At 38.5% G+C, this 23,807-nt stretch overlaps 1 long non-coding RNA gene across 2 annotated transcripts in view; it reads right to left on the reverse strand.

The window, feature by feature from the left end:
* LOC138854265 (uncharacterized) overlaps positions 1 to 23,401 on the reverse strand; it is a 26,715-nt gene extending 3,314 nt beyond the window's left edge. For both annotated transcript variants that reach the window (XR_011393472.1, XR_011393473.1), the window contains exons 1-2: positions 23,283 to 23,401; positions 18,541 to 18,646 (exon numbers count right to left, since the gene is read on the reverse strand). This is a non-coding gene — a long non-coding RNA (uncharacterized lncRNA). The remainder of the gene's footprint in view (positions 1 to 18,540; positions 18,647 to 23,282) is intronic.
* Between the last annotated feature and the right edge of the window lie 406 nt (positions 23,402 to 23,807).

Raw genomic sequence — 23,807 nt, forward strand, 5'->3', positions numbered from 1 at the left:
ATATATGAACCGGGTCCTTGTTGCAGTTGAAGTTTTAGGTGGAGTCTATGTGTCAGTTCAAGAAAAGTTAGGTTATGTAGCCAGTATCTACAATATTAGTCATTGAGTAATAATGAATGTCATTCTGAATGTCTGAAACAAGTCTAGGTTATGTTTTACTCAGCGTCAAGTTGCAAATACTGGATAATACATTCTTCCCAAATTTATGTTCTCAGATATCAGGTAGAAGATAAAAAAGATAATTGATATGATTGATAGTAACTGATACATTTAAAACAATTAAGGCCCGGTAGATCGTACAGAATAGCAATAAATTGTAAACGTGAGTCTCTACCCGCGAAGGCATTTATTTCACCATGGATATGTAAACGATCTTGCCTAAGGTGCTCGAGAGAGATTTTACTCCACCTGACGTACATAGTTACTAAGCCTCCATAACATTATTGGGAAGTCTTAATATTTCCTGTCGTTCACCGATCCTGAGTGAAGGCTGAAGGAAGGAAAATTTGTTTTATCTTTCGACAGTATCCTGTTTGGTAGAAGTGATCGTTAGTTTGAGGTAAGATCTTATTGTCACTGTGGTATATGTATCAATCTACACTGTCGAACTGAGGAGCACTCAGGTTCTGTTGCTCCCGCGTACCTTTATGAATAACCCAGAGTTTACCTAAGGGTGAGGTGTGTCAGCCTCTGCTGCTTCCCGTAGATCATTTTCTTTTTACGGGACGAATATCGAGTCCAATGGCATGTCATTATTGTTGTGGTCGCATTAAATATTTAATGCTGATGGGTTTTTATATGCTTTTTACTCTTTTAATATCCTGCCTTCATTTTTCTGGCAGTGATCTGCTCGATTCCATTTCATTCTAGCTAGAGTCGTTCCATTGAACGAATCTACCTGGGCTTTCTACTCATTTCTGCAACATTGCAAGCTCCTTAAGATGAGTTGATTGAAACACGAAAGGCCTAGAGCTCTCTTTCAACTTCCCCATTGTGGTTATTTTTGCATCTTGTATTGCGTGTTTGTGATTGCTGCATATATATATATATATATATATATATATATATATATATATATATATATATATATATATATATATATATATATATATATATAATATATATATTTATATATATATATATATATATATATATATATATATATATATATATATATATATGTATATATATATATAATATATATATATATATATATATATTTATATATATATATATATATATATATATATATATATATATATATATATATATATATATATATATATATATATATATAATCGTTATTTACACACACACACTTAAAAAATATTTATTCTATTCACACGCTAGGTTAAGGTTGTTGCGTCTGGGAGAACATTATATAAATGCCTGAGCTTGCTACCACCTGCAGCTCACAAGACTGCCATCCCCACGAGCCCCTTTGGGGCGGGGCAGATGGCAGACCAGAGGCCTAGCTTCTCCCTACGAGCCCCGTGAGGGCGGGGAATGTGGCTAGGCCTGGGGACAGTTGGTCCCAAAGATGAGGGGGTACTTGTACCTCCTCCCATGGGAGACTTAAGTCTCTAGACACTCCCCAGATAGGGAGCCAAGGCCGGGTCACCACTACTTGGAAAAGACCCGGGCCGGGAGAATACCGGCGAAAAAAAAAAAAAAAAAAAAAAATAGAACATTATTAATCCTTTACACAACGTTTCTGGGTTACGGGATTTACCCAGGTGTAACACTAGTACATCCTTCCTTGCGAATTCCGGTCTGGCTTCCGCTGGTGAAACCATGTATTATTATTATTATTATTATTATTATTATTATTATTATTATTATTATTAGTAGTAGTAGTAGTAGTAGTTGTAGTAGTAGTAGTAGTAGTAGTATCCTGGTTAGCGCCACAGCTCTGAGAAGCCGGGTGAGATTTGCATAATGTACGTAGTTTTTGACAAACACATAGCAATATGCACTTGTAATGCATTCCTCTCATGCATTATATATGCTATCTCTCTAACATCAATGTATCTGTTAAGCTTTGTGTAACATATTATGTAATAAAATATACTCATTGATGAAACAGTAAAATATGGGGTTACCTGGAGGTTATTCCAGGGATCAACGCCCCCGCGGCCCGGTCCATGACCAGGCCTCCCGATGGAGCAGGGCCTGATCAACTAGGCTGGTACTGCTGGCCGCACGCAGTCCGACGTACGAGCCCGACGTGGCCCGGTGGCCTGGTGGCTAAAGCTTCCGCTTCACACACGGAGGGCCCGGGTTCGATTCCCGGCGGGTGGAAACATTTCGACACGTTTCCTTACACCTGTTGTCCTGTTCACCTAGCAGCAAATAGGTACCTGGGTGTTAGTCGACTGGTGTGGGTCGCATCCTGGGGGACAAGATTAAGGACCCCAATGGAAATAAGTTAGACAGTCCTCGATGACGCACTGACTTTCTTGGGTTATCCTGGGTGGCTAACCCTCCGGGGTTAAAAATCCGAACGAAATCTTATCTTATCTTATCTTATCTTAGCCCGGCTGATCCGGCACTGACTTTAGGTATCTGTCCAGCTCTCTCTTGAAGGCAGCCAGGGGTTTATTGGCAATTCCCCTAATGCTTGATGGGAGGCTGTTGAACAGTTTTGGGCCCCGGACACTTATGGTGTTTTCCCTTAGTGTACCAATGGCGCCCCTACTTTTTATTGGGGGCATTTTGCATCGCCTGCCCAGTCTTTTACTTTCGTAGGGAGTGATTTCTGTGTGCAGATTTGGGACCATTCCTTCCAAGATTTTCCAAGTGTAGATTATGATATATCTCTCCCTCCTGCGTTCCAACGAGTACAAGTCAAGTGCTTCCAAGCGTTCCCAGTAGTTAAGGTGCTTGACAGAACTTATACGTGCAGTAAAGGATCTCTGTACACTCTCTAGATCTGCGATTTCACCTGCTTTGAATGGATATGTTAATGTACAGCAGTATTCCAGCCTAGAGAGAACAAGTGATTTGAAAAGGATCATCATTGGCTTAGCATCTCTCGTTTTGAAAGTTCTCATTATCCATCCTATCATTTTCTTTGCACGTGCGATCATGGCAGTGTTATGATCCTTGAAAGTGAGATCCTCAGACATTTCTACTCCCAGGTCCCTTACATTATTTTTCCGCTCTATTGTATGGCCGGAGTCAGTAGTATACTCTGTTCTAGTTATTATCTCCTCCAGTTTTCCATAACGGAGTAGTTGGAATTTGTCCTCATTGAACATCATATTGTTTACCGTTGCCCACTGGAAAACTTTGTTTATATCTTCTTGGAGGTTAACCGCGTCCTCAGCAGATGACAGCCTCATGCAGATCCTAGTATCTTCCGCAAAGGATGATACGGTGCTGTGGTGTATATCTCTGTCTATGTCTGATATGAGGATAAGGAATAAGATGGGGGCGAGTACTGTGCCTTGTGGAACAGAGCTCTTCACTATGGCAGCTTCCGATTTAACTCTGTTGACCACTACTCTTTGTGTTCGATTTGTTAGGAAGTTGAAGATCCATCTCCCCACTTTCCCAGTTATTCCTTTAGCACGTATTTTATGGGCTATTACGCCATGATCGCATTTGTCAAATGCTTTTGCAAAGTCTGTGTATATTACATCTGCATTCTGATTTTCTTCCAGTGCATCCAAGGCCATGTCATAGTGATCCAGTAGTTGTGGTGGTAGGGGAAGTGGAATATTCAAACAATTTCAGAATGAAATCCAAATATTTTCCCTTAAAGTCTCTGTATACGCTTTGATCTTTATTTTTTCTCTTTAGTGGATGAATACCTAGGGTGTACTCACCTGCTTGTTGTTGCAGGGGTCGATACTCGGATCCTAGCACTGCCTCTTGACCCGACTCTCTGCAGGCTCACTTCCTCTTAGTCTCGTGGGCCCTGTCATACTTCCCGATCATTCTGAGACTGAAGAAATTACTCCCTAACATCCCCGTGGCTCTTCTGTGACGTTAACTCCCAGGGCTGTCCTCCGAGGTCCCGTTTCTCACCTCTCAAATAACCTTATCTCTGTCTACTTAATAAAGTCCCCTGAGTATTTTGTATGGTATCATCACGTCCCACCTAGTTCTTCTTTCCTTCAAAATCTTTAGGTTCAGTTCCATTAGCTTCTCATTGTAGCTTATGCTTCTTACCACAACTGAGAACAAGCCTTGTTGCATTGCTCTGCACTTTTTTCCAGTAAACAACTTGCACTTAGGAAAGGGAGAATAATGTCGTTTCGGTCTGACTTGGACCATTGACAAACCACGATATTTTAACATTTTATTCTTCACTTTCTCCAATTTCTTATTTTTTTTTCAGGTTTGGATGGTTCCATGCTGGTGCTGTGTACTCCAAAATGCGCCTAACGTACATTATGTTGTATAAAAGGCCCGCAGAGGTTATTCTGGCGTTGTACTGGGCTTTATGCTCGCCCCAGTATTAGGTTTCTGCTATTCTGAATGACTACAACTTTTGCATTTCATATATGTCATTCTGATCAAGTCACTAATAGCAATGGCAGCAAGATGACGTTGCTTGTGACATCACAATGCGTCTATAGTAGGTCATCGATAAATCTATGTGGAGTATAGGTCTACGGAGTATCGCTGTATATCCCGATGGTCAATAGATAAACAAAAAAATAGTTAGTTCTGATATTATATAATTATCCAAATATAATTATTATTTCTAACATTCGCCGAGGTAGGCTGATCAATCATTCATTTAACGGGTGCCTTGCCAGAAGTGTACTGACATCACAGTTCAGATGGTCTTCCGAGGTGTTACATTTCCACCCCTCCTTCAGAGCGCAGTGCTACTGTATTTCCACCTCCTGGACTCAAGTCCGGCTAACCACTTCCCCTGATATTATTGAACATTTTATATTATTATATTATAGAACAGTTGTATATACGTTTAAGCTATTCTAAATTTATTTTATGTTTGAGGTCGTATAGATGATGGGCGGATAACTTCTGTTTTTGGACCTCATCAGAATTCAGAAGAGCGAGGTTATCATTTGAGTGGTCGTGGCAGATCGGGGAGGTTATCTGCGTGGTCGTGGCAGCGCGGGGAGGTTATCAGGCATCCCTGGCTGCGTCACCACCATCCTCTCCCCACGGCCATTACTGTCAGTGTTTTTTGTCTGTTTGTCTCTCCTGAACCAACATTCTTAGTGTTAATATTGCTGTAGGGATTTTTTTCCCCCTTCAGGCCAGTCTGCGAGCTACTATGGTGGGCGACTCTGTAACCTGTTAAATAATGTTTTCCTAGTGTGGAGATATTTTGCTATCTATGACGTCAAGGGCTATTCCCCAATCGCTATTCCAATTTACCGGGAATTTTTTTGTAGTTCGTGAGTAAATCTTTTCTGCTTCATTATGTTAAGGGACTTTCCTATCCCAGCCCGTAGTTATAACAGTGCCGTACCAAAAATGGATTTACCTTAGCCTGGCCTTTTTTGAGGGGTGTGAGAGTAGATTTACTATGGGCTGTAAGAGTAGTATATACCAGGGCCACGGGTCAATCTTCCCTCTATTCTAGTGGTTATTCATTGACAGTCGTTTATTACAACTTATATAGAGTTTACACGTGAGATAAGCAGATTTATGAGGCTTACCTGTGTAAATTGCATTCATTTGCCAGAAATGACGGGATACCAGCTTCATTCTGGCAGTCACCACCTCACACAGTCTAGTGGAGGTTTTATGTTGCATATACATAAAGATTGATGACACTAGTGCCCACAGGTTTCTGGGTATATGGGGGGGGGAGAGCGAAGCAGTGGTTTCAAGGTGGGAGAATGAAGAAGATAGGTAAATCAGAGATGAGGACGCAACTACCTCCTTAATGCCCTCCTCTGTCTTTGTACTTAGCAAATCAGAATTGTAATTACACATTGTAACCTTTACAAAGAAATAAACTTAATCTTATCTTATCTCTCAAGCGGACGCCCATGAATCTGTATACTTTAATATTTGTAATTACTAGTAACAAGTTACGCTTGTGTTGCCCTATCTGTAGTACTTAATTGATGTGAAAATTGTTTTAGTTTTCCATGGCTGCAGCACTCACTACTTCCTCTTGTAATACGATTCATTGTTACAATTCATTGAAGAACTTTTAACATCATTCCCACATCTTGAGTTTAGTTCTTAGTTAATAACTATATGGCTTCTAATTTGCTCTGTTTATTTGGTTAGGAAATCTTCCTTATTAAACTCAAGATGTGGGAATGATGCTAAAAGTTCTTCAATGAATTGTAACAATGAACCTTAGTACAAGAGGAAGTAGTGAGTGCTGCAAGCATGGTAAACTAATATATATATATATATATATATATATATATATATATATATATATATATATATATATATATATATATATATATATATATATATATATGTAGTAGCTTGGTAGACAGCAGCCACCCAGGGAGGTACTACCGTCCTGCCAAGTGAGTGTAAAATGAAAGCCTGTAATTGTTTTACATGATGGTAGGATTGCTGGTGTCTTTTGTCTGTCTCATAAATATGCAAGATTACAGGTACGTCTTGCTACTTCTACTTACACTTAGGTCACACTACACATACATGTACACGTTTATTTATACACACTCATCTGAGTTTTCTTTGATTTTTATCTTAATAGTTCTTGGTCTTATTACTTTTCCTTTTATATCCATGGGGAAGTGGAATAAGAATCTTTCCTCCGTAAGCCATGCGTGTTGTAAAAGTCAACTAAAATGCCGGGAACAATGGGCTAGTAACCCCTTTTCCTGTAAAGATTACTAAAAAGAATAAGAAGAAGAAAATTGTCAAAGTGGGAAGTCTGAATGTGCGTGGATGTTGTGCAAATGATAAGAAAGAGATGATTGTGGATGTTATAAATGAGAAGAAACTGGATGTCCTGGCTTTAAGTGAAACAAAGCTGAAGGGGGTGGGAGAGTTTCAATGGAGAGGAATAAATGGGATTAGGTCAGGGGTTTCAAATAGAGTTAGAGCTAAAGAAGGAGTAGCAATAATGTTGAAGGATAAGCTATGGCAGGAAAAGAGGGACTACAAATGCATAAATTCAAGGATTATGTGGAGTAAAATAAAGATTGGATGTGAAAAGTGGGTTATAGTAAGCGTGTATGCACCTGGAGAAGAGAGAAGTGTAGAGGAGAGAGAGAGATTCTGGGAAATGTTGAGTGAATGCGTGGGGAGTTTTAAATCAAGTGTGAGAGTAATGGTGGTTGGGGATTTCAATGCTAAAGTGGGTAAAAATGTTATGGAGGGAGTAGTAGGTAAATTTGGGGTGCCAGGGGTAAATGTAAATGGGGAGCCTTTACTTGAGCTATGTGTAGAAAGAAATTTGGTAATAAGTAATACATATTTTATGAAAAAGAGGATAAATAAATATACAAGGTATGATGTAGCATGTAATGAAAGTAGTTTGTTAGATTATGTATTGGTGGATAAAAGGTTGATGGGTAGGCTCCAGGATGTACATGTTTATAGAGGGACAACTGACATATCGGATCATTATCTAGTTGTAGCTACAGTTAGAGTAAGAGGTAGATGGGAAAAGAGGAAGGTGGCAACAACAAGTAAGAGGGAGGTGAAAGTGTATAAACTAAGGGAGGAGGAAGTTCGGGCGAGATATAAGCGACTATTGGCAGAAAGGTGGGCTAGTGCAAAGATGAGTAGTGGGGGGGTTGAAGAGGGTTGGAATAGTTTTAAAAATGCAGTATTAGAATGTGGGGCAGAAGTTTGTGGTTATAGGAGGGTGGGGGCAGGAGGAAAGAGGAGTGATTGTTGGAATGATGAAGTAAAGGGTGTGATAAAAGAGAAAAAGGTAGCTTACGAGAGGTTTTTACAAAGCAGAAGTGTTATAAGAAGAGCAGAGTATATGGAGAGTAAAAGAAAGGTGAAGAGAGTGGTGAGAGAGTGCAAAAGGAGAGCAGATGAAAGAGTGGGAGAGGCACTGTCAAGAAATTTTAATGAAAATAAGAAAAAATTTTGGAGTGAGTTAAACAAGTTAAGAAAGCCTAGGGAAAGTATGGATTTGTCCGTTAAAAACAGAGTAGGGGAGTTAGTAGATGGGGAGAGGGAGGTATTAGGTAGATGGCGAGAATATTTTGAGGAACTTTTAAATGTTGAGGAAGAAAGGGAGGCGGTAATTTCATGCACTGGCCAGGGAGGTATACCATCTTTTAGGAGTGAAGAAGAGCAGAATGTAAGTGTGGTGGAGGTACGTGAGGCATTACGTAGAATGAAAGGGGGTAAAGCAGCTGGAACTGATGGGATTATGACAGAAATGTTAAAAGCAGGGGGGGATATAGTGTTGGAGTGGTTGGTACTTTTGTTTAATAAATGTATGAAAGAGGGGAAGGTACCTAGGGATTGGCGGAGAGCATGTATAGTCCCTTTATATAAAGGGAAAGGGGACAAAAGAGATTGTAAAAATTATAGAGGAATAAGTTTACTGAGTATACCAGGAAAAGTATACGGTAGGGTTATAATTGAAAGAATTAGAGGTAAGACAGAATGTAGAATTGCGGATGAGCAAGGAGGTTTCAGAGTGGGTAGGGGATGTGTAGATCAAGTGTTTACATTGAAGCATATATGTGAACAGTATTTAGATAAAGGTAGGGAAGTTTTTATTGCATTTATGGATTTAGAAAAGGCATATGATAGAGTGGATAGAGGAGCAATGTGGCAGATGTTGCAAGTTTATGGAATAGGTGGTAAGTTACTAAATGCTGTAAAGAGCTTTTATGAGGATAGTGAGGCTCAGGTTAGGGTGTGTAGAAGAGAGGGAGAATACTTCCCGGTAAAAGTAGGTCTTAGACAGGGATGTGTAATGTCACCATGGTTGTTTAATATATTTATAGATGGGGTTGTAAAAGAAGTAAATGCTAGGGTGTTCGGGAGAGGGGTGGGATTAAATTATGGGGAATCAAATTCAAAATGGGAATTGACACAGTTACTTTTTGCTGATGATACTGTGCTTATGGGAGATTCTAAAGAAAAATTGCAAAGGTTAGTGGATGAGTTTGAGAATGTGTGTAAAGGTAGAAAGTTGAAAGTGAACATAGAAAAGAGTAAGGTGATGAGGGTATCAAATGATTTAGATAAAGAAAAATTGGATATCAAATTGGGGAGGAGGAGTATGGAAGAAGTGAATGTTTTCAGATACTTCGGAGTTGATGTGTCGGCGGATGGATTTATGAAGGATGAGGTTAATCATAGAATTGATGAGGAAAAAAAGGTGAGTGGTGCGTTGAGGTATATGTGGAGTCAAAAAACGTTATCTATGGAGGCAAAGAAGGGAATGTATGAAAGTATAGTAGTACCAACACTCTTATATGGATGTGAAGCTTGGGTGGTAAATGCAGCAGCGAGGAGACGGTTGGAGGCAGTGGAGATGTCCTGTCTAAGGGCAATGTGTGGTGTAAATATTATGCAGAAAATTCGGAGTGTGGAAATTAGGAGAAGGTGTGGAGTTAATAAAAGCATTAGTCAGAGGGCAGAAGAGGGGTTGTTGAGGTGGTTTGGTCATTTAGAGAGAATGGATCAAAGTAGAATGACATGGAAAGCATATAAATCTATAGGGGAAGGAAAGAGGGGTAGGGGTCGTCCTCGAAAGGGTTGGAAAGAGGGGGTAAAGGAGGTTTTGTGGGCGAGGGGCTTGGACTTCCAGCAAGCGTGCATGAACGTGTTAGATAGGAGTGAATGGAGACGAATGATACTTGGGACCTGACGATCTGTTGGAGTGTGAGCATGGTAATATTTAGTGAAGGGATTCAGGGAAACCGGTTATTTTCATATAGTCGGACTTGAGTCCTGGAAATGGGAAGTACAATGCCTGCACTTTAAAGGAGTGGTTTGGGATATTGACAGTTTGGAGGGATATGTTGTGTATCTTTATACGTATATGCTTCTAAACTGTTGTATTCTGAGCACCTCTGCAAAAGCAGTGATAATGTGTGAGTGTGGTGAAAGTGTTGAATGATGATGAAAGTATTTTCTTTTTGGGGATTTTCTTTCTTTTTTGGGTCACCCTGCCTCGGTGGGAGACGACCGACTTATTGAAAAAAAAAAAAAAAAATATATATATATATATATATATATATATATATATATATATATATATATATATATATATATATATACATATATACATATATATGTGGAAGTGGAATATTCAAACGGCTTCAGGAAGAAATCCAAATATTCTTCCTTGAAGCCTTTTTATCCACTTCTCCGAGGCTATGGGTCCCACAATTTACACCAGAGGTGGACCCCATCCATATATATATATATATATATATATATATATATATATATATATATATATATATATATATATATATATATATATATATATATATATATATATATATATATATATTTGTGTATGTGTGTGTGTGTGGAGAGAGAGAAAGAGAGAGAGATGGCAGTCAGCAGGATTCAAAACTACGTCAGGGGAGGCGGCAAGGTTCCCAAAATGACGCTGTAGACCACTTGGCCACAGATGTCTACAAAAGTCTTGTTTATAATGTACAAACCTGGTTGTTTTTGCGTGGTGCACTGATATAAAAATAGCTTGTGAAGTCAAAACATACAGTAGGAGAATGAAATAGCTTGAAACCATGCTTGAGGCCCATTGGTGTGCCCGGGCTGGGAAGAAACATGGCCTGTAAACAAGGCTGCCGAGCTTTTGAGGCGTTTGTGGCCGAGTGGTCTAGAGCGTTATTTGGCGAACCTTGCCAGCCTTCCCTGACGTGGTGTTTTCGAATCCTGCCGACTGCGATCGTTCTCTGTATATACCCGTTTGTTTCTGCATGGTATATACATATATATATATATATATATATATATATATATATATATATATATATATATATATATATATATATATATGCTATATATATATATATATATATATATATATATGTCGTGCCGAATAGGTAAAACTTGCTATTTGTGCTTAAATAGCAATGTTCTTCTTGCTGAATAAGGCAAAAATGATTCTGAACCTAACGAAAAAAAAGTATAATTCATTGTGTTTGTTTATTATTATATTATTGTAAACTTATCTAAAATATATTTAGTTGGATTAGGCTAAATTAAATTGCGCTTGTTAAGGTTAGGTAAGCTTTCTAAGGTTCTTTTGGTACAAAATTATTAATTTTTACACTACCATAAATAAACGTATAACAGAAAATTTTAGAAATACTTAATTTTAAATAAGTTCTTGCTAATTGATGAATTTTACTTATTCGGCACGACACACGTACACACACACACACACACACAAAATTACACACACACACACACACACACACACACACACACACACACACACACACAGGCTGCAGACCTGGTCCAGCAATTGGCTCCTGGAGTTCAACCCTACCAAGTGCAAAGTCATGAAGATTAGGGAAGGGCAAAGAAGACCGCAGACGGAGTACAGTCTAGGGGGCCAGAGACTACAAACCTCACCCAAGGAAAAAGATCTTGGGGTGAGTATAACACCAGGCACGTCTCCTGAAGCGCACATCAACCAAATAACTGCTGCAGCATATGGGCGCCTAGCAAACCTCAGAACAGCATTCCGACATCTTAATAAGGAATCGTTCAGGACCCTGTACACCGTGCACGTTAGGCCCATATTGGAGTATGCTGCACCAGTTTGGAACCCACACCTAGCCAAGCACATAAAGAAACTAGAGAAAGTGCAAAGGTTTGCAACAAGACTAGTCCCAGAGCTAAGAGGTATGTCCTACGAGGAGAGGTTAATGGAAATCAACCTGACGACACTGGAGGACAGGAGAGATAGGGTGGACATGATAACGACATACAAAATACTGAGAGGAATTGACAAGGTGGACAAAGACAGGATGTTCCGGAGATGGGACACAGCAACAAGGGGACACAGTTGAAAGTTGAAGACACAGATGAATCACAGGGATGTTAGGAAGTATTTCTTCAGCCACAGAGTAGTCAGGAAGTGGAATAGTTTGAGAAGCGATGTAGTGGAGGCAGGATCCATACATAGCTTTAAGCAGAGGTATGATAAAGCTCAAGGTTCAGGGAGAGTGACCTAGTAGCGACCAGTGAAGAGTCGGGGCCAGGAGCTTGGACTCGACCCCTGCAACCTCAACTAGGTGAGTACACACACACACACACACACACACACACACACACACACACACACACACACACACACACACACACACACACACACACACACACACACACACACACACACACACGCACAGGGAAATCGACTGACGACACTGGAGGACAGGAGGGTTAGGGGAGACATGATAACGACATACAAAATACTGCGTGGAATAGATAAGGTGGACAGAGACAGGATGTTCCAGAGAGGGGACACAGAAACAAGGGGTCACAATTGGAAGCTGAAGACTCAGACGAGTCACAGGGATGTTAGGAAGTACTTCTTCAGTCATAGAGTCGTCAGGAAGTGGAATAGCCTAGCAAGTGATGTAGTGGAGGCAGGAACCATACATAGCTTTAAGACAAAGCTCAGGAAGCAGAGAGAGAGAGAGGACCTTGCAGCGATCAGTGAAGAGGAGGGGCCAGGAGCTGAGTCTCGACCCCTGCAACCACAATTAGGTGAGCACACACATACACACACACACACAAGATAAGTCGTAATTAACAGCTGTCAGTTAATAAACAGAATGAAAGTTGGTAGTAGTAGTAGTGATTAAAATATAAATGAATGACATTACAACTCATGTTTGCTAAATTTGAAAGATATGACGTATGATCTGCTCTAGATATGTACAAAGCTTATACACCAGGAAAGCAATTCAGCGGAAATGAAAAACAATTGACGTATTCTTTCAGGAAAGAAATTAAGAGAGTAAAGCGACGTGTCCCGGTCAGTTCTCAGCAGCAGTGGGTCACAAAAATTGACCATCCTTTCTCCCACAACTGCTCCTTCAAGTAAGCTCTCTATATAGGAATTCTTGTACAGAACTAGTATAGGAGGATGAACTAAAAAAAATTTTCCTGAAAGACTACGTCATTGTTTAAATACTTCACAAAGCTCCCGCACTGCGACATTGCTGTCCGTCTCGGATAAGTCACAATTGTTTAAGTTTTTGTTGAATTTTTCCAACCTAGATAAAGTAGCTTTTATTTTTTATCTGTTTTTTTTTGTAGCATTTTCCACGCTACTTTCCTGACGGAAATGCAAATTGTTGTACAACTTTGGAAATCGTAAGTCATACCTTTGGTATACAAACTTGATTAGATCATTAGTGGTTGTCGGAATTACCCCTCTTTTTTTACCTCCAAGATTTTTATGTGTTAACTTGAGAATGTCTCCTTTGATCGGCATCAAACTCTCACCGCTGATGTACCAAACCCAAAGAAAAATTCAGATTGTGGCAAAAAGGTAAGCGAGACTAATTCTTATTAAATTTATGTTTTAAATGCCTAGTGTGTTTGCTCTAGTTTTTTTTATCTACTTACAGGTATCATGTACCAGATTTATATGAAAATACACAAATAATCTGCACATAGGAAAAAAACTTACATTTGGATTATTTATGTATTGTTCCAGTCACGGTATTGTGTCTTTTTGTTCTTCATGTGAAGAGTTCTAATTGTTAGTAGGCTGTGAAGAACCAACTTTGTCAATATTAGTTTCGTTGAACTTGAGAATGCCTCTTCTGATCAGCTTCAAACTTTCAACACTAATATATTCTATTTAGATGAGGGTTCTAATTGTTATTAGAGTGTGTAGGTGCCAATTTACTAATTTTATTTTAAAACTGTTTGAAACATTGTGTGTGCAATAATGTGAGAATATTTCTTCTTACTAACTTGAAATTTGAAGTATTCATGAATCTTCTAGCATAATTTAATTAGTATCATTTAAACATAATTTAATTAGTATCCTTTAAACATAATTTAATTAGTATCCTTTAAACATAATTTAATTAGTATCCTTTAAACATAATTTAATTAGTATCCTTTAAACATAATTTAATTAGTATCCTTTAAACATAATCTAATTAGTATCCTTTGAACATAATTTAATTATGTCCCCAGTGGAAGGACCTACTTCCACTGGGGAATCCCGCCTACCAGTGACTGCCCTCGTCTGCTGCCCGTCCCTTCCACTGACGCCTATATAAACGCCAGTCTTCTTGCCTTTGCTAAATGCCAAACACACAGACTTCCGTGACAACTTCACAGATTTGCATGGAAGGCAACTTCATACACTTGTAACACAGAAACATCTCATACATCTCGGACCTTATTTCCCAACAATCTATACATACAATGGCCAAGGCATCCCTGATAAAATTTTTACAAACAGAGCTAGTAATCACTTACATCACTACACAACACCAGGACCGCTCTCTGGATCTGACCACATTCCTATCATTTTGCATATTTCCTCAAATCCTATACTCATTCCAGTTCGCCCCTCTCCAGCTTATTCTCAGGCAGACTGGGATCTGTTCAAACAACGCTTAAACACTCTTGATCTCACACACAACTATAACAATAGACCAGTATCAGACATAGACACACAAATTCAACGCATTCAACAATCAATTACCCAAACTGCTACAGAGGTTATCCCAATGACACACCACAAAGTACGATACTCTTTTCGTCCATCAGAAAGAACAAAAAGATTACTCACATGTTACAGACACCGTTTCTTAGCAAACCAAAACAGACTCAATATCATCCGATGGGACCTCACTATTTTACGTACACATATCATCCATAGCCTAGACGATGACCACGCCCGGCATTGGCAATCAATTATAAATCATACAGATGTACAGCGTACAAGAGATCCCAAAGCATTCTGGTCATCCATTCGGAAACTTACAGGCACCCCTCGATCCACAACCTTTAGACACATAAACAGCAACAACAGACAGATCTCTGACCCTGCTGAAGCGGTACATATTTTCAAAGACATATGGGAAAACATCTTCCACCCACATCCACCAGACCAAGCTGTCATAGCACACACATTAGACATAGAAAGATGGGTATCCAACCATGAAGATTTAACAAATCCTGATCCAATCATAAACCTAAATACCCTATCTTCCACACATCCTCTAAACTCTCCTTTTACTGTTAATGATGTTCACTCCTTACTAACACACCTTCCAAAAAAAGCTCCAGGAGCTTCAGGTCTGTCACATACAGTCCTTCGTCACCTTCCACTTTCTGTTGCTTCTGCTATCACTGACCTCTTTAATGCCTCTCTTGCATCTGGCTATTTCCCCCCATTCTTTAAATCTGCAACTGCATGTCTCATACCGAAACCTGGAAAAGACTTGACTGACCCCAAGAACTATAGACCAATTAGCCTCCTTGAAATTTTGGGTAAGACCTTTGAACGACTTGTAAATATGCGACTCAGGACTCACCTAGAGACACATAACTTGCTTACTGAAAGACAATTCGGTTTCCGAAAAAAACGATCTACCCAAGACGTTTTGAATATGATCCTGAACTATATACGTATCAATAAAGCCCAGAACTGTACCTCCGCCCTTGTCGCCAAAGATGTAGAAAAAGCTTTTGACACTGTTTGGCATGAAGGATTAAAATACAAACTCTGCACTTCCTTTGACTTAACTATAAATATGACGAAATTATTATGTAATTTTTTAGACGGCCGAACGATGCGTATACGGTTCAGAGATCATTATTCGGACTATTTCACGTTAAAAGCGGGTGTACCCCAAGGTTCTGTCCTATCTCCCACCCTATATATACTCTACACGAATGATTTACCTGAACCTCTTTACCCAAACACAATTACCCTTTCTTACGCAGACGACATCACTCAACTCACAACACATGAAAACTTTCGTTTCCTTGCACGCAGAACACAAAGAGAGGTCGACAGGATTACCGCCTGGGAATTATTATGGCGCATAAAAACCAACCCAAATAAGTCAAAAATCACTTACTTCCATAGAATGCGTGATGTCCCCACTCCTGTCGAACTCAAAACAAGCACCTCCCGTACCCCCATCCCACGCTCCTTCACGACAGTTGTCCTTGGTATTACCCTCGACCACACACTGAACTTAAAATCTCACATTACTACAAAGACCATACTGGCGGGAACTGCACTCTCAAGGTTATATAAGCTGCGAGGAGCCAGTCCCAAGACAAAACTACATCTTTACAAAGCACTCATTCGTCCTCTACTCTCTTACTTTCCACTCGCTCTGACGTTAATTGCCAAGACAAACGCACTAAAATTTCAACGTATCCAGAATCGTGCATTACGTTGGGTGTTGGGAGTGAGGTGGGACGAATTTGCCACCAGTGAATCTCTCCACCTCACGACAAACACACCGGCTTTGAACGTATACTGGAAGACACTTAGTGACAAACAACTTGACAGACTTGAAACATATCATGACTACTGGACTACTTATTTAGATGATACTCTCAGACGTCCTTACAATGATGTAAATCTTTTTCAATCATTGAATGATCCGGCACCTCCACCACAATACACATAAATTATCTGACTTTTTGCTTAAAAATTCAAATAACTTAAAAGTGCCATTGCCGTATAGCTGTGTCTTTGTGCGTTTTTAGGGCTGAAGTGCTTGCGATGTGCGTTTTTGCGTCGCCTTTGCAACAACGTGTCCCTGAACCATATCCAGTCATTGCAAGTTGAAGTGCTCCAGTCAGTTGCAGTCAGCACCCGCAGAGTCCCTGTTATCTTCTATGTCGTCTTCGTTATTGTTTATCCAGGCTTAGCAGTTGGGTCTAGTCCTGACTCTTCTCTCTTCAACTCAAGACATTCCTCTCACCATCTATTCTTCGCACTGTCCCCACTTGCCCCTCGCCCCTCGTGGGTCCTTACCTGTGAGTCCTATCTATCTATCTATGCTCCAGACTCTCCTCCACCACGATGCTGTGAACACTAACTCCAAGGCCGAGGGACTGATTACCTCATCTTTTGTATATAGTTCTACTGTTTTCCTATTATGTCCTAGAATCTGTATTGATAAAGCCACTGGATGGCGAAACGTCTACAATAAAGATATCCAGATGTTGCACATGTGTCTTAACTTTCATAATTTAATTAATATCCTTTAAACATAATTTAATTAGTATCCTTTAAACATAATTAGTATCCTTTAAACATAATTTAATTAGTATCCTTTAAACATAATTTAATTAGTATCCTTTAAACATAATTTAATTAGTATCCTTTAAACAATTTAATTAGTATCCTTTAAAGATAATTTAATTAGTATCCTTTAAACATAATTTAATTAGTATCCTTTAAACATAATTTAATTAGTATCCTTTAAACATAATTTAATTAGTATCCTTTAAACATAATTTAATTAGTATCCTTTAAACATAATTTAATTAGTATCCTTTAAACATAATTTAATTAGTATCCTTTAAACATAATTTAATTAGTATCCTTTAAACATAATTTAATTAGTATCCTTTAAACATAATTTAATTAGTATCCTTTAAACATAATTTAATTAGTATCCTTTAAACATAATTTAATTAGTATCCTTTAAACATAATTTAATTAGTATCCTTTAAACATAATTTAATTAGTATCATTTAAACATAATTTAATTAGTATCCTTTAAACATAATTTAATTAGTATCCTTTAAACATAATTTAATTAGTATCCTTTAAACATAATTTAATTAGTATCCTTTACACATAATCTAATTAGTATCCTTTAAACATAATTTAATTAGTATCCTTTAACCATAATTTAATTAGTATCCTTTAAACATAATTTAATTAGTATCCTTTAAACATAATTTAATTAGTATCCTTTACACATAATCTAATTAGTATCCTTTAAACATAATCTAATTAGTATCCTTTAAACATAATCTAATTAGTATCCTTTAAACATAATTTAATTAGTATCCTTTAAACATAATTTAATTAGTATCCTTTAAACATAATTTAATTAGTATCCTTTAAACATAATTTAATTAGTATCCTTTAAACATAATTTAATTAGTATCCTTTAAACATAATTTAATTAGTATCCTTTAAACATAATTTAATTAGTATCCTTTAAACATAATTTAATTAGTATCCTTTAAACATAATTTAATTAGTATCCTTTAAACAATTTAATTAGTATCCTTTAAACATAATTTAATTAGTATCCTTTAAACATAATTTAATTAGTATCCTTTAAACAATTTAACTAGTATCCTTTAAACATAATTTAATTAGTATCCTTTAAACATAATTTAATTGGTATCCTTTAAACATAATTTAATTAGTATCCTTTAAACATAATTTAATTAGTATCCTTTAAACATAATCTAATTAGTATCCTTTAAGCATAATTTAATTAGTATCCTTTAAACACTTATTCTTTTTCTTTGGGGCTCTGGTATATAATGATGGCATGTGATATATATACACCGTGAGGTGGACATCTCTCAGTGTGTGTATATATGCTGAGAGTTAACTGTAATTCCTACCTTAGGGATTAAAATATTCTTGACTGGTGGTGAACAGGACACAGGCAGCCTTAATGACGCTCGTGTAGCATATAAATTTTAAGCTTCATTAACCAACCAACCAGCCCTGAAAAAATGGTTTGTATAAAACTCGTGTATTAATTCTTTTAAAATCCTACACAATAAATCCGTCAGTAATACCAATAAAAAAAAAAGGAAATTGTCTCCTGATTTCTAGTGTATAAATGCGTTGTGTAACATTATTAAAGCACAGATTATACACATCGAGAGGTGTATATCTTTTTTTTTCAGAAATTATTTTGTTAGTGTACAGTTGAACTGCAGCCTTATTGACCCTCGTGCTATCGCTGAACCTTAATCCCGATAAACTAAAATATTTCGTGTAGTCGATAGGCCTTAGGCACTGAGAATTTGCTTTCTTTCCAATTATAAGATTTAGGTTAAGTTAGGTAAGGTCAGTGAGGAAACAGGACAAGTGTTTCCTGATGCAGGTTATATGATGACCCGTAGCTGGAGCTTTTCGTCATCTGACCGAGGCCTTCCGATATTTTACGATTCAAAATGTTATTGGTGTTTATATCACGAGAACCACTGCCTTACAGTTTCGTAGATTATATTCAGATTATTACCTTGGAGGGTCAGTAACCCATGGAAACCAAAGGAAGCTGTGAAAAATTTTGGATTTTCCTAAATTCAGCATGTGTAAAATTGAATAATACAATAATTGTGTAATAAAATGTGATGCTGATTTGACCCTTTCGAGAAATTTCGAGTGAGGGGGGGGGGTGAAAAACAGCAACAGAGTGACGCGGGTGGAGAGATGCCATAATGAATTTAATGTGTGAACACTGGACTGAATTGTACAACGTAATCAGGCGTTCTCGAAGGTCATTTGGTGTATATCAGCCTCAGTCCGTAATTTAGAAATTGCTGACACGTCCCTGCTGAAGAATTGGGATAAATAGAATGGAAACCCCTCACAATTCGGCAACAAGGACGGAAAAATAGAGGACACCAATTCTCTCAAGAGCACACTTTAGCTAAGTGACGCTTACCCATAACGTTCAGTAGTTTTTGCGTTGGCCATCGTAAATTCTACCTGTAGGGGTAGTGTTAGGGTGTGTTTCCAGAAAAATAATGATTGTGATCCAGTAATTAAATCGTAAGTGGTAATATGAATTTCCCTTCTAATAACACTATTTTAATTTATGTTCACTAATTATATTCTGTGTACCTAGAGTCCACACAACTTTAATTTAGCAGAGTAGCTGGTTTTGACATTGTAATTATTAATTTATTTTTAGGTCTAGCTTTTTTGTGGGAGTGGTAGGGAGTGGGCATCGAGGGAGTCACAGTTTAGCGATCTACTGTGACTAATTCCCACTTATCTCACTTAGATTACTTGCAGGAATTAATTCAGGTAATACTCTGTTAACCTCCTGCAGGTAATTTCTCACAGAAGCCAATTTCTGGCTTACTTTCATTGGAGTCCTTTGATCCTCTTCCCCAAGATGCGGCTCAGAACAGTCGGCTGATACCCAGGTACTTGCTGGCAGGTGAACAAGAGCAACAAGAGTAAGGAAACATGTCCAACGCTTCCACCAGTGCTGGGTTTGATGCCTACTACTTGAGCCATGAGTCACTGAAAGGCTTCTTTAAACCCAATAAAATTACAAGAAAAAAGTATAAGGCATGGATCCACACCTGACGAAACATGTCTAGAAACTAGAAAAGTCCAGAGCTATTTGTTTAATCTAACGCCAGTTGTGATAATATTCTTTTGTAGACTTTAAATACTAGGACATTATTACCCGCTAATAGTTGAAACGAACATTATTATTTTATTATTATGACAAAGTCCCAAACTCGTACGGGTCATACTGCGCCTGTGGAATGGGAGATGAAATTTGATCCGAGAAAGGGAAGGGTTGCTCCAATTACGTGGATCAAGAGCCCCTCAGCAGCATCAAGGGAACCATCACTGCAGACATAATGTTCAAGGGGATGGAGGGAAGAACGTTCAGCTTGCAATTGAAAAAATCTAGATTTAATAACCCAGGTCGACTGTCAAAATTTTCATTGTTACATATTAATGCAAAATGAAAGATGCTTCCTAAGATAACGCATGGGGGGTGAGTGAACGCCCATGACCCGTGTGTTGGCTAATAGTTCCTCCCTCCCCAGGGGCCGCTTACACTTACACCGCTTACCCCGGTGTAAGTTAACAGGATAAAAACGTATCACGTTGTTTTTTACCTAGTATGAAAAAAGAGAATTAAGAAGGCAACGAAAATTTCGTAGAAGAACAGTGAGGTTACATTATCGTGATCGATGTGTTGACGGGATGGTTGAGAATCTCGGTAACTCCAGTCAGTTCCAACGTACTAGCGAATCTTCATTTATTGACAATAGAGTGCTCTGTACGATTATTATTGCTATTTAAACGTTCACTCTGATTCGAATTACAGATCTTGCAAAAACTTGCATTTAGTAGCCGCCGACTTTGCACCATTCAAAGTTCTCAGAAGTTGAAACCATTGATGTTGTTTACCAAGCCGAGGTTCTATGTATTCCATATATATATATATATATATATATATATATATATATATATATATATATATCATGCCTAATAGGTAAAAATTGGTCAGTCAGCATGAACTCATTTAAAATTAAGTCCTTTCTAAAATTTTATCTTATACGTTTAAAGATATATTTTTTTCATTTATGTTAATGTAAAATTAATAATTTTTTACCAAAAGTACCTTAGAAAACTTACCTAACCTTATTATAACAAGCGCAATTTAATTTAGCCTTATCCAACTAAATATATTTTAAAGAAGTTTACATTAATTTAATATTAAACAAACACAGTGAAACATATTTTTTTCGTTAGGTTCATAATGATTTTTGCGAAATTATGGCATACACAAATTTTCGCTTGCCTTATTCGGCAAGAAGAGCGTTGCTATTTAATCCAAAATCGCAAATTTTACCTCTTCGGTACGACATATATATAGAGAAAAAAATCACAATAAAACGTGTGATTGCAAGTACGTATACCACTGTACGCACAAGTTTTGTTTTCCTATTTTCATACATTGATGGTACAAAGATGGCATATACAGTACACGAGGTTTGAGGGATACATTTCGAATTCATATAGCTACGTGTTTTGTCAAAAATTACAATGTAGAAATCTCATCCAGCTCCTCGCAGCTGCGGCGCGTACCCAGGATACTGCAGCACTGAGTCGCTGGAATAGAAAGCTAGCCGCCCTGGAAGCCAAGCTTGGAGGCCAAGCTTGGAGGGCCAAGTTTGGAAGCCAAGCTTGGAGGTCAAGCTTGAAGACCAAGCTTGGAGGCCAAGCTTGGAGGCCAAGCTTGGAGGCCAAGCTAGGAGGCCAAACTTAGGGGCCAAGCTTGGAGGCCAAGTTTGGAGGCCAAGCTTGGAGACCAAGCTTGGAGGCCAAGCTTGGAGACCACGCTTGGAGGCCAAGCTTGGAGACCAAGCTTGGAGACCAAGCTTGGAGACCAAGCTTGGAGACCAAACGTGGAGACTACGCTGTTTAAAGTCTATAACCTTGAAATAGCTTGGTTTCCAATGAAAACGTTCTTAATATAGTATCAGTCTACCTTTGTGTCAAAAACAAATGATGATCATAATCATAATCATCACGAGCATAATATAATAAGAGTATTATATCAGCTGTACATGGCAACTGAGCCAGCCGAGGTTCAGTGTTGTCTGGGACAGCACTGAGAGTGGGTGTGTGCTATCGTTTCCTTGTGTCGTGGTGTGTGGGATGTATATGTAACTCCGTCTCCACTAGACTAAAACATGTGGAGTCGGGGCTCGAACTCTGGGCCTCTCGTATGCGGGCGTTATACCGCATGTTGGTGTTAATGAGTGCCATGGACTTGTATATAGAGGGGTAAGTTGTGGTTAGTATACGGTTATTTGTATGAGGATATGTAGCTTTTAAATAAACATTAATAAGTGATTAAAACAGATAGAGAAGAACTTGCGTTAGTCTATTGCAGATTTATTGCTCGTTTTTCTGGTGTCAAAGATTTATGTGTGACTTTCAAAGTGTATAACATACAATGTAGTGTATGAATACTACAGTTGGTTGCAAACTGAATTAGAAAATTATAAAGAAAATTATCTGACCATGATAAATAAGGCCTTAGTTTGTGAAATAATCGTGTTTACAAAAAATACTCGCGGTATATCTCTGATATATTGTAAAATTTTTGTTCATATACACATATGTAAAGTGGACACGTGACTGGGACTTTCCACCGCAAGACTGGAAAGGAAGGTGAGGGTCATGCACGTGCATGATCTCGCCTGCTTTGTTCCTGCCTTGCACAACTGTTGAGGTGTTTGTGAAGAAGGCAAAGTAAGTAGATTGCTTCTTCTGTCTCTGTCACTGCCGTCCCTGTCGCACATGTAACCCTGGCAGATGACAGGTGTTGCAGACCGGTTCGTCACACCCTTCACACAACCTTTCCCGACTCCGTTAAGGAATGTTTAGTTTAGCTATGCTTCGTTTCCAGGAACTCTGGTTCAAGTTAGTGTATTGTCACTGTTCCAGCTGACGATAAACAGGATCTATATATAGTACTGTAAATTTATGTTGTAAAAAAAATGACCTATACAGTTTACGTGTTCAGTGTATTTACAGGGTCTTGACAGCTGGTACCTGTGTGTAAGTGTACTTTCAAAGCTGTACTTACTGAGGTGTCCTCACCAAGTTATGTTTGCATGGGTGGAGACAGCTCCTTGTCGCGGCTCCTAGACCACTGAACGGCATCACTGATTCCTGACCTCTTGAGCCTTCTTATGTCGACTTTTGAAGCCTCGTCCAAATCATATCAATTTCAGCCATCCTGTGTGTGCTAGTTAGTTACCGGTTGTCAGAGGCATTTATCGATCGACACTCCGCCTGTTGTGTATGTATTTACTCACCTATATGTGGCCGCAGGGGTCGATTCACAACTCCTGGCCCCTCTCTGCTGACTGATACTGGTTTCTTGACTGCGTGACCCCTCAAGGGAGGTTCCTTGACACTGGTGAGGGGCTCTTGATCTAGGGAATTGGATCTGTGCTCCAGTTCCCTGGATTGAGCCTGAATGCCTTCCATTCCCCCACAGGCGCTGTATAATCCTACGGGTTTAGCGCTCCCTATGATTATAATAATGATAATTGGCTGTGTGAACCCTATCATACTTATTCTTAAAGTTTTGTATGGATTCTACCTC

The sequence above is a fragment of the Cherax quadricarinatus genome, chromosome 53 (genome assembly GCF_038502225.1).
Source record: "Cherax quadricarinatus isolate ZL_2023a chromosome 53, ASM3850222v1, whole genome shotgun sequence".
In the NCBI taxonomy this organism is placed as follows: domain Eukaryota; kingdom Metazoa; phylum Arthropoda; class Malacostraca; order Decapoda; family Parastacidae; genus Cherax; species Cherax quadricarinatus.